This window comes from Eriocheir sinensis, chromosome 11 (assembly GCF_024679095.1).
Source record: "Eriocheir sinensis breed Jianghai 21 chromosome 11, ASM2467909v1, whole genome shotgun sequence".
NCBI classification, from domain to species: domain Eukaryota; kingdom Metazoa; phylum Arthropoda; class Malacostraca; order Decapoda; family Varunidae; genus Eriocheir; species Eriocheir sinensis.
This window is the reverse complement of record NC_066519.1, coordinates 798719-809183: the sequence shown is the minus strand read 5'-3', so window position 1 is coordinate 809183 and position 10465 is coordinate 798719. Positions and strand designations below refer to the sequence as shown.

The window sequence follows — 10465 nt, the reverse complement described above, 5'->3', positions numbered from 1 at the left end:
TTCACCTTCGCGGACCCTTTCTTTGGCTCCAACCGCCGCTTCCATAGATCTATGAAAATATTTAAAATATGTAAGAGACGAAACACATGCAATTCCTTCCATGATCTGAAGATAATGAGCCTATTTAATAACTGCGAAAATAAATGTTTGTTTCGGTAACAAGGAGAAAACATTTAAATACTCATTGATTATCGTAGATATCCATATATATTTCTTTGAATTCATTCTTCATTCAAATATTGATGCTACGTAAATATAAACCTAGGTTTTTAAGACTAATCCCGAAGTTCGCTCACAAATTTTGTTTTACATGTTATGAGACCTTATAGAGCAAATGTAAAAACACTGATCTTAAAATGTGGAGCGATGAACTATTCACAACTGGCTGGAGAATTTTTTGATACTTCTTTCTTGAAAGCGTTGAACTCGTAGCAAAGAGGAAATACTGATTAACGATGGTTGTACCAGAATTTAGCGTAAACAGTAATGATATAATAAAAATGCTGATTGACCCTTGCACAGGGGATCTGCTAGCAGCTAGAGGATAGACTAGAAAATAAAGTTCAACAAGGTCACAGGAAAGGTAGAAAAATGCGGTTAGCTGTTCAAAATAGTGAAATTGGAGGAGATATTTTTGGCTAGATGCCAGAAGTCACGGGAAGAATTAGAAGAAGCTTACGACTTAAACAGTTTGAAGAGTATCAAAACGCCTCTCCAAGCAATTATGACCCTCTCTTTTGGACTGATCTCACATTACAATATTTGGAGGAGCAGCGCCAACGAGCTTTTTGTTTTGCTTTATTTTTTGTGCCCTTGAGCTGCCTCCTTTTCAGTAGAAAAAGTATCATTCTTGCTGTCAATATGACACTTTTTCATGAGTATTTGTATGACAATGCCTTAGCGCCTCGTTCGAGCCCTAGTCGAGTTGAAATTCGTGTGCACGCACGGATGCACGCTTGTACGCACACACGCTCAGAAAATGATGGACTTGCAAGAACATCATCCTCAGTTACTAACTGACGAAATTTGAGTTTTTAATCCACAATAAATTAAGGCTCAGAAAGAGGAGAGAACGAGACACATTACCTGGTGCCTCTTTCCTATAAGTATTCTCGAAGCTTTCCACAGCTGTAATCCTCTGGTTGATGTTGTGTTCCTCGTTTACTTCCTTTGGTATTTTTCCACCACTGCCGTCCGGGTTGACATCTTTGTTATTGGCAGTGCTCTCCTGTGTGCTTTCATCCGACGCGTTCCCCTCACACGTGTTCATGTTGGTAGGGTACTCCGTGTCCCTTCTCACGCCAATCACTGAATACCTGCAGAAAGTAGAGAGAAATGACGTGTTGTGCCGGATGGAAACTGAAATCATGTACAAGATCAGTCATTATCACCACTGAAGTAAATATATTGTCAGTGCGTTATTTTAATTTGTTAAGGTGCACGATACTAAAATTTCTTGTTACTGTGTGCGTTCATGCAAGCCATAACTTTACCCTCCTGGGGGAGGGGACCACAAATTCCCCCAGAGAGGACTCCCCTTCTGGCTGCCGACCTGAGAGGTGTCTTGATAACTCCTCGAGCCTTTTTCTTCTCAATTTCTGCAACATACGCGGTCTTCGTTCTAATTTTCATTCTGTGGAACACCATCTCTCCTCCTCTAAACTTCACCTTCTCTTCCTCACCGAAACACAAGTTTCTGAGGCTACTGACAGTAATCTCTACTCTGTTCCCTCTTACTATCTCAATCCCAAATTTCAATCCAAAGCTGGATGTTGCGCCTACGTGCGCAACGACATCATTTGCTCTCGTGCCCACGCCCTTGACTCTTCAGAATTTTCCACTATCTGGCTAAGACTTCATTGTCATTCTACTACTAAATACATCTGTGCTGTTTATCTCCCACCTAGCTCTACTAACTATGTAAAATTCTTTGACTACTTGAACTCTAAAGTGGAGCACATCTTGACCCACTCTCCCTTCGCTGAAATCTCCATCTTGGGAGATTTCAATGTTTACCACCAGCTTTGGCTTTCATCCTCTTTCACTGACCAGCCTCGTGAACAAGCCCAAAACTTTGCTCTCCTCAATGACCTAGAGCAGTTGGTTCAGCACCCTACACATATTCCCGACCGTCTTGGATACCGGCCCAACATACTAGATCTCTTCCTTACCTCTAACCCTTCTGCTTAATCTGTCAAACTGCTCTCTCCATTGGAGTCCTCCGATCACAACCTTATTTCTGTATCCTGTCCTATCGCTCCTGTACACCCTCTGAACTCACCGAAGAAGCGATGCTTCTGGCATTTTGCTTCAGACTGGGGCAAGAAGAACTTGGTGTCCTTCAACTCCTCAAAAACACAGTTTCTACACCTATCCACTCGACACAATCTTCCAAACAACTATCCCCCATTCTTTGACCTGAGGATGTACTTTTCCGATTTCCCGTGGAATGATTACTGCTTCCAGGATAGAGACCCCTCTGTGTGTGCCCAGCGCATCACAGAGGTGATTGTCTCTGGAATGGAGGCATACATTCCACGTACTTTCTCTACTCCTCATGCCTTCGTTTAATCACGCTTGTTCTCGTGCTGTCAAAGATAGAGAGGCAGCTCACAAAATGTACCAGAGCCTTCGAACTCCCGCTAACCATGATCTTTACATTTCTGCCTGGAATCGTGCCAAATCTATTCTCCGACTTACCAAAAACTCCTTCGTTGATAGAAAATGCCAAAACCTTGCTTTTTCTAATTGTTCCCGTGACTTCTGGCATCTCGCCAAAAACATCTCCAACTTCACTTTTTCATCTTTCCCTTCTCTCCTTAGTCCTGACGGCAGCACCGCCGTCTCATCTATCTCTAAGGCTGAACTCTTCTCTCAAACGGCAGAACGCTAAGCCTCAGACCTTACTATCATTTCCGATTGGGGGAAGAAGAACTTGGTGTCCTTCAACGCCTCAAAAACAGTTTCTCCACCTATCCACTCGACACAATCTTCCAAACAACTATCCCCCATTCTTTGACAATACTCAGCTATCATCTTCTTTAACACTAAACATCCTCGGTCTATCCTTTACTCAAAATCTCAACTGGAAACTTCATATCTCTTCTTTTACTAAATCAACTTCCTCGAGGCTGGGCGTTCTGTACCGTCTCCGCCAGTTCTTCTCCCCTGCACAGTTGCTAACCATATACAGGGGCCTTGTCCGCCCTCGTATGGAGTATGCATCTCACGTGTGGGGGGGCTCCACTCACACAGCTCTCTTGGACAGAGTGGAGTCTAAGGTTTTTCGTCTCATCAGCTCTCCTCCTCTTACTGATAGTCTTCTACCTCTTAAATTTCGCCGCCATGTTGCCTCTCTTTTTATCTTCTATCGATATTTTCATGCTGACTGCTTCTCTGAACTTGCTAACTGCATGCCTCCCCCCCTCCCGCGGCCTCGCCACACACGACTTTCTACTCAAGCTCATCCCTTTACTGTCCAAAGCCCTTACGCAAGAGTTAACCAGCATCTTGACTCTTTCATCCCTCACGCTGCTAAACTCTGGAACAATCTTCCTTCATCTGTGTTTCCTCCTGCTTATGACTTGAACTCTTTCAAGAGGAGGGTATCAGGACACCTCTCCTCCCGAAATTGACCTATCTTTCGGCCACTCCTCTAACTCTTCTTAGGAACAGTGAGTAGCGGGCTTTTTTTTTCACATTTGTCACCCTTTTTTATGCCCTTGAACTGACTCCTCTGCTTTAAAAAAAAAAAATATATATATATATATATATATATATATATATATATATATATATATATATATATATATATATATATATATATATATATATATATATATAAAATAAATAAATAAATAAACTGGTGATGTTAGGTGCGCCTATTCTCAAACACTTCGGGGCTTACACACTCATATTAGATATTGCTTTCGTAGAGGCTGTGTTAGTATTTCCATGGCTAGTTTCATGAGCCTGGTGATAGTCTGACAAGGCTTCTGCACCGTGAACTTGGAAAACATTCATAAAAACCCGACTAATCTCCTTGGTGGCCTTTGGATATATTTGTTGCGAGAGCCGAGACCGTCTGAGAATACGGGTGCTGAATCCATTCGACGAACGGGTCGGTTCACTCTCGCTCGGGGGTCTGCCACTATGTCGTCAGTCCCACTTACTCATTCACTCATTGACTGACGCGCATATTATATAACCAGTATTATTTCTCATTTGTTTACGCTTTTTTTGTCTCTTCATTACTATTTATGGTACAATGAATATTAGGGAAGTAGTAGTAGTAGTAGTAGTAAAAACGAAAAAATCTCAATTTTTGTATAAGTAATTAACATGAACCTGAAGAGGATTAAGATAAATCAGGCGAAGTCACTGTGACCTCAGTGTGTCTACTCAACATGCACCTGGAGTGCATCAAGAGGAATCAGGTGAGGTCACTGTGACCTGATCTAATCCGAATTAGATAGACTCAAGTCACAGCGACCTTGGTTCATTTTAATATGCTCCAGGTGTATGTTTATCATTCACTCATTTCTATGTATAATTGTTTAGAGAAAATATAGAGGTAAAAGCAAATTTGTGGCCCTTCCATCAATTTCAGCTTTATTTCCCGACCATATTTTGAAAGCATTCGTAATAATAGGATATATATATATATATATATATATATATATATATATATATATATATATATATATATATATATATATATATATATATATATATAGAGAGAGAGAGAGAGAGAAAAAAATCTACGTAATTACCAGTCAATTCATACTGACAAAAATCTTTCTTTACATTTTTTTTTATTAAATCGACTTGTTTCTCTCCATCCAGTCTTCAACAATAATAAAAAAAGAAAAAAACGGCGCTCGTTGCTTGAAAAGAGAAGCATAACAATAATCTCAATTAAAACAAATGTATATTGTGCAAAGCAGCGTTAAGCACTTGGTAAAGGTAAAGTTGGAAGCATATGCTATAGCTGCGCGTGGCCGCGGTGCTCATCTCCGTCGTATTGGCTCTTCAGCATGTGGTGGGGAGAAATCATAACCTCGAGACACAGGACAAGTGTGACATCCAGGTTACCACGGTTTACCTTCCCAGGTTGCCCCAGGTACCCATTTATCGACAGCCCGGAAAGGAGAATGAACTGCTGAGTGAGCTGCACGCCAACTGCCCGGGCCGGGATTCGAACCCAGACCCGCGAATTCGTAGCTAGGCACGCTAACCACTAGACCACAAAGCACTTGCCCCTTATAACTTTGTCGTGAAAGGCGTGAAAGGCGATGAAATAGTCTCGGGTATGTAGGGCTTTCTGCTCCCCGGCAACACTGAAGCACGTGACCCGCTGTCAATAACTTACCGAGGACTTTATTACTTTCGGGGTGGAGGTAGAGGAGGAAACATGGAAACATGGACTAGCAGGCAGCAGAAAGCCTGTTGGCTCATTACTAGGCTGCCTGCGTTCAGTGATTTAATCAATCCGTTTGCCATAGGAGTGGCTTGCAGGGAAGGATTAAAGCACTTGTGTACCTACTCTTGGGAACGTTCAGTTCACATCCGTTGCAGCAAAGTGGCGATCAATGCGTTTCTTGAAGGTAGCAGGCAGCAGAAAGCCTGTTGGCTCATTACTAGGCTGCCTGCGTTCAGTGATTTAATCAATCCGTTTGCCATAGGACTGGCTTGCAGGGAAGGATTAAGGCACTTGTGTATCTACTCTTGGGAACGTTCATTTCACTCCCGATGCAGCAAAGTAGCGATCAATGCGTTTTTTGAAGGCGTTGATGGTCTCTGCGCTAACCACTTCTGCAGGAAGGCTGTTCCGGTGGCGAACAACTCTATTCGAGAAATAACTCCTGCCGATGTCGGTATTGCATCGCTTTGCTTGAATTGTTTTTCCTTTGTTTCTTGTTCTCAGGTTGGTTTGTAGCGTGAAGAGTTTGGAGTGATCAACGTTGCTGAGCTTGTTCAGGTACTTAAAGACTTGTATCATGTCTCCCCGCAGGCGTCTCTTTTCCAACGTGAAGAGGTTGAGTCGCTCGAGTCGCTCTTCATAGGGCTTCGTCCTCAGTGATGGTATCATCTTCGTAGCGCGGCGCTGTACTCTCTCAAGTAATTCAATGTCTTCCCTGTAATTAGGAGACCAGAATTGCACGGCGTATTCTAGGTGGGGCCTTACCAGCGAATTATACAAGGATAAATAACTCCCGGCGTCTTGTATTCGAAGTTCCTCGCTATGAACCCAAGCATTGTATTGGCTTTCTTACAGGCGGACTTGCAGTGTTTTGTTTGTTTCAAGTCACTGCTGATGGTGACCCCGAGGTCTCTTTCCTCTTGCACAACATGTAGTGGTTCGCCACCCATGTGGTATGTGTGGTTGCTGTTTCTGGATCCGATATGCATTACTTTACATTTGGTAGTGTTGAAGGACATCTGCCATTTTTCTGACCACCGAGTGATCTGGTCCAGGTCTCTGGATAATTTCGCAGTCTGCCGTTGTGAGGGCCTTCCCACCCACCTTTGTGTCGTCGGCAAATTTTGAAAGATTGGATTTCAATCCTAGTTCTAGGTCGTTGATATATATGATGAAAAGTATGGGTCCCAGCACTGACCCCTGTGGCATTCCACTTGTGACCGGGAGCCACTCGGAGGCCTGTCCGTTGAGTACAACTCGTTGTTTTCTTCCATTGAGCCAGTCCTTGATCCACGCTGTCAGATTGCCGCCTAATCCCGCCGACTTGAGTTTCTTGAGGAGTCTTTCGTGTGGCACTTTGTCAAAGGCTTTCTGAAAGTCTAGATATATAACATCGCTGGGGATATGATTATCCCAGTTTTCATAGATACCTTGGAAGAAGTCCAATAAATTGGTTAAGCATGAGCGCTTGTTCCTGAAACCGGGAGGAGGGAAAGGACGAAAAAATAAGTAAATAAGAGGAGGAAGAAGAGAAAGAATAAAAAAAAGAAGACGATGATGATTATGATGATGATGATGATGATACTAATGAGACTGACACGGCATCGCTTGCCTCAACCCGATAAGCATCCCGCTACCCTCTAGCCTCCCAGCAAATCGCGTGCAGTGTGGCCGTACCCTCAGGGTTGTGCGGAGGAGATACAAGCTGATCGAGTCAGGCCCGGAATGAACCTCAGCTTTAAAGCGTTCAAGAATATAATCATCAGGGAAGTAGCAAACCAATCTCCTTAAATCCTTTATGCATTGATGTGCCAATACCTTTACATTGAACAGAGCTGATTAATTAATATAGGAGAGAGGGAGGGGTTGCTAAAGGGAGGGGAGAAGCAAGGGACGTCACGCAAGGGTACTGCCTAAGGCTAAGCAGCTATGAGGAAGCCAGAGAGATGGAAGAAAGGAAGGAAATGTGAAAACAAATTGAATTTTTTTTATGGAAGAAAGTGGAAACAAAAAAATTGCCGCACTGATGCAACATATGATGATGAGGAGGAAGAGGAGCAGAAATCGGATTTAGGAGGAGAAAAAAATAAAGGAACAAGATGAAAGTGAAGAAACTGGAAAAGAGGAAGTAGAAGAAAAAAAAGAAGAAACAAAGAAGTGAAACAATGGCGAAAGCTACTACATCAACAAGAACCACAGCAAAAACAACAATAACAATGTTGATTGCTACTACTATTACTACTAATAATAATACAAATATTTATATTATTTGTGCTTGTTTGTTTGTTTGTTTGTTTGTGTGTGTGTGTGTGTGTGTGTGTGTGTGTGTGTGTGTGTGTGTGTGTGTGTGTGTGTGTGTGTGTGTGTGTGTGTGTGGCTGGCTGGCTGGCTGGCTAAATACGTTCACCCCATCGAACGGAAAATCTATATAGCCTATATGGATCGATATTCTCCGAGAATAGTATAGAAATTAAAAGAAATATTGAGGAGATAGGCAGAAACAATAATGTAGAATTTATAAAGAAATGCATAGGTAACAGAAGGAAAGAGACATAAAGACTGAAAGGTTGATGAGCTGGCACAGACAATCAACCTAACAGGTACAAGGCAGACTGACAAGTAATCATAAACTATCAGGCAGCTAGAGGTATAGAGGCGACATCGTCAGATTGGTTAACAGCAAGAAGGGCAGACAGACAGGCAGACGGATACTCAAACAAGCAAACTACAAAGTAACTAAGGAACTAACTAAACAACCACCAATAAATCATTCATCTAAATGACCAGTCATTCGAAGAGACCCCTCAAGGAAGCCTACCGGCTCCACAGGCAGCACCTAAAAGATGAAAATAAATATAAAAAAAAGTAGCCAGCGAGAGGACGTCGTGATTCTGCAAGCAGCTTATATAACCATCGCTGAGTGGTAGAAGAACACCCACACGCTGTCTAGATTTTCTATCAACCCTAAACTATAGTGACTTCAGTTAAGATGAGCACTGGTACACACACACACACACACACACACACCGCTCTGGTAGCTCGATCGGCTAGAGCGCCGTGCTGCAAGGCTTCACGGCCAAATAGGCGGCGTTTCGAGCCCCGCTCAGGCCGGATTCTTTCCGTTGACTAGGAGTGTTTACTGTTCCCCCTTGAGCAAGGGGGATGGGGTGAGTGGTGTGTGAGGTCCTGGCAATACCCAGAGATCGACGATAATGAGCATGCACTTGCTCGTGTCGAGAGAGTACCTGCTGGCGAAAGCGAGTCCAACTCGTGATCAGACCGTGATGAAAAAAAATGACACACACACACACACGTGCGTCTCATCAGCATGGTTGCCAGGTGACCTGAGTGCAATACGACACACCTCCACTCGCACCCACCATTAAAAGTTCGCACAACTCATGCAGGACCTGGAAATCAACACCCGACCGTCCACTGACCACCGGGAATTATCACCATGGGAACACCGACCCAGGATCAAAAGATATTTTTATCCTGCATCGACCCTCCCCTACCTCACACTCGCCCCACAATACCAGAAAGACCAGTCAGATCAGATACTGTAGCCATTATTCATATTCCCATTTTTTTTTTTTTTTTGCCATTCCTAAGGGTTTATGTGTGTTTCTGCATGCGTGCCTGCAAACGACGCTGTTATCCTGGAGATTCGTTACGCACAATTCTTATCTCTAGCAGCTTATAGTAATATCCTAATCAATCCTAACACGCTTATTATACAACTAAAGTGAACGTCCCTTTAACCTATTGAGCCGGAGAGGTAATGGTTGCTCGTGAGTGCAAACTACTATTGTTATCTGTGCCCCGACCTCTAGGCCCTTACTTACAAAGCAATCCAGTTGTTATACAAATCAAATACCTGATAACCATGAAGAGCCGCGTCTTGCTTAGCTTGTACTATGAAAAGCAAATTGAAATCATGGCATATACTTTCTGAAAACTGATCTGTAGTCGTTCTGAGATGAATAAATTATGAATTACTTCATTATGAACGTTATTTTTGTCATACCATCAGACTATTTTCCAAATTCAACTTTCGTGGTGGCCCATCCTTTGCAGAAAATGCAAGGCACCATTTCTAAGTTACTTATAGGGAACACAAAAGAATAGTTATACTCACAGAAACCACTTAGAGGTGAAAGAGCTAAGAGATTAAAAATGGCACGACGGGCGTGATGAAAAGGCCTCCTGATTGACGGACAGCGAGATACTGACTGATGAGCCGATGAGAGGTTATGGAGACGTGAGGGGCAAAGGAGCCGTTCCGCTGCTCACCCTCTAGACGCAGCACACACACACACACACACACACTGTACCAATGTTAATCCTTCTTTTTTCTTCTTCTTCTTCTACTACTACTACTACTATCATTACAATGATGATGCTAATAATAATTATAATAATACAAATACAATTACTACCAATATTAGTAATAACAACAACAACAACAACAACAACAACAACAACAACAACAACAATAATATTATTATTATTATTATTATTATTATTATTATTATTAATAATAATAATAATAATAATAATAATAATAATAATAATAATAATAATAATAATAATAATAATAATAATAATAATAATAATAATAATAATAATAATAATAATAATAATAATAATAATAATAATAATAATAATAATAATAATAATAATAATAATAATAATAATAATAATAATAAAGTTATTGATAATGTTAATTTATACAGTAAAATATAATAATGGCAAAATAATAATGAAAACAATAATAATAACAACAACAACAACAACAACAACAACAACAACAACAACAACAACAACAACAACAACAACTAAATACTAAATACATCTGTGCTGTTTATCTCTCACCTAACTCTACTAACTATGTAAAATTCTTTGACTACTTGAACTCTAAAGTGGAGCACATCTTGACTCACTCTCCCTTCGCTGAAATCTCCATCTTGGGAGATTTCAATGTTCAACACCAGCTTTGGCTTTCATCCTCTTTCACTGATCAGCCTGGTGAACAAGCCTACA

The 10465-nt window shown here is 41.6% G+C and overlaps 1 long non-coding RNA gene across 1 annotated transcript; it reads right to left on the bottom strand.

Annotated features, from left to right (window-relative positions):
* LOC126997162 (uncharacterized) lies at positions 1–9650 on the bottom strand. Its single transcript, XR_007751916.1, has 3 exons — positions 9561–9650; positions 1087–1316; positions 1–49 (listed from the first exon to the last, which is right to left on the bottom strand). It is a non-coding gene; the product is annotated as an uncharacterized LOC126997162 (long non-coding RNA).
* Between the last annotated feature and the right edge of the window lie 815 nt (positions 9651–10465).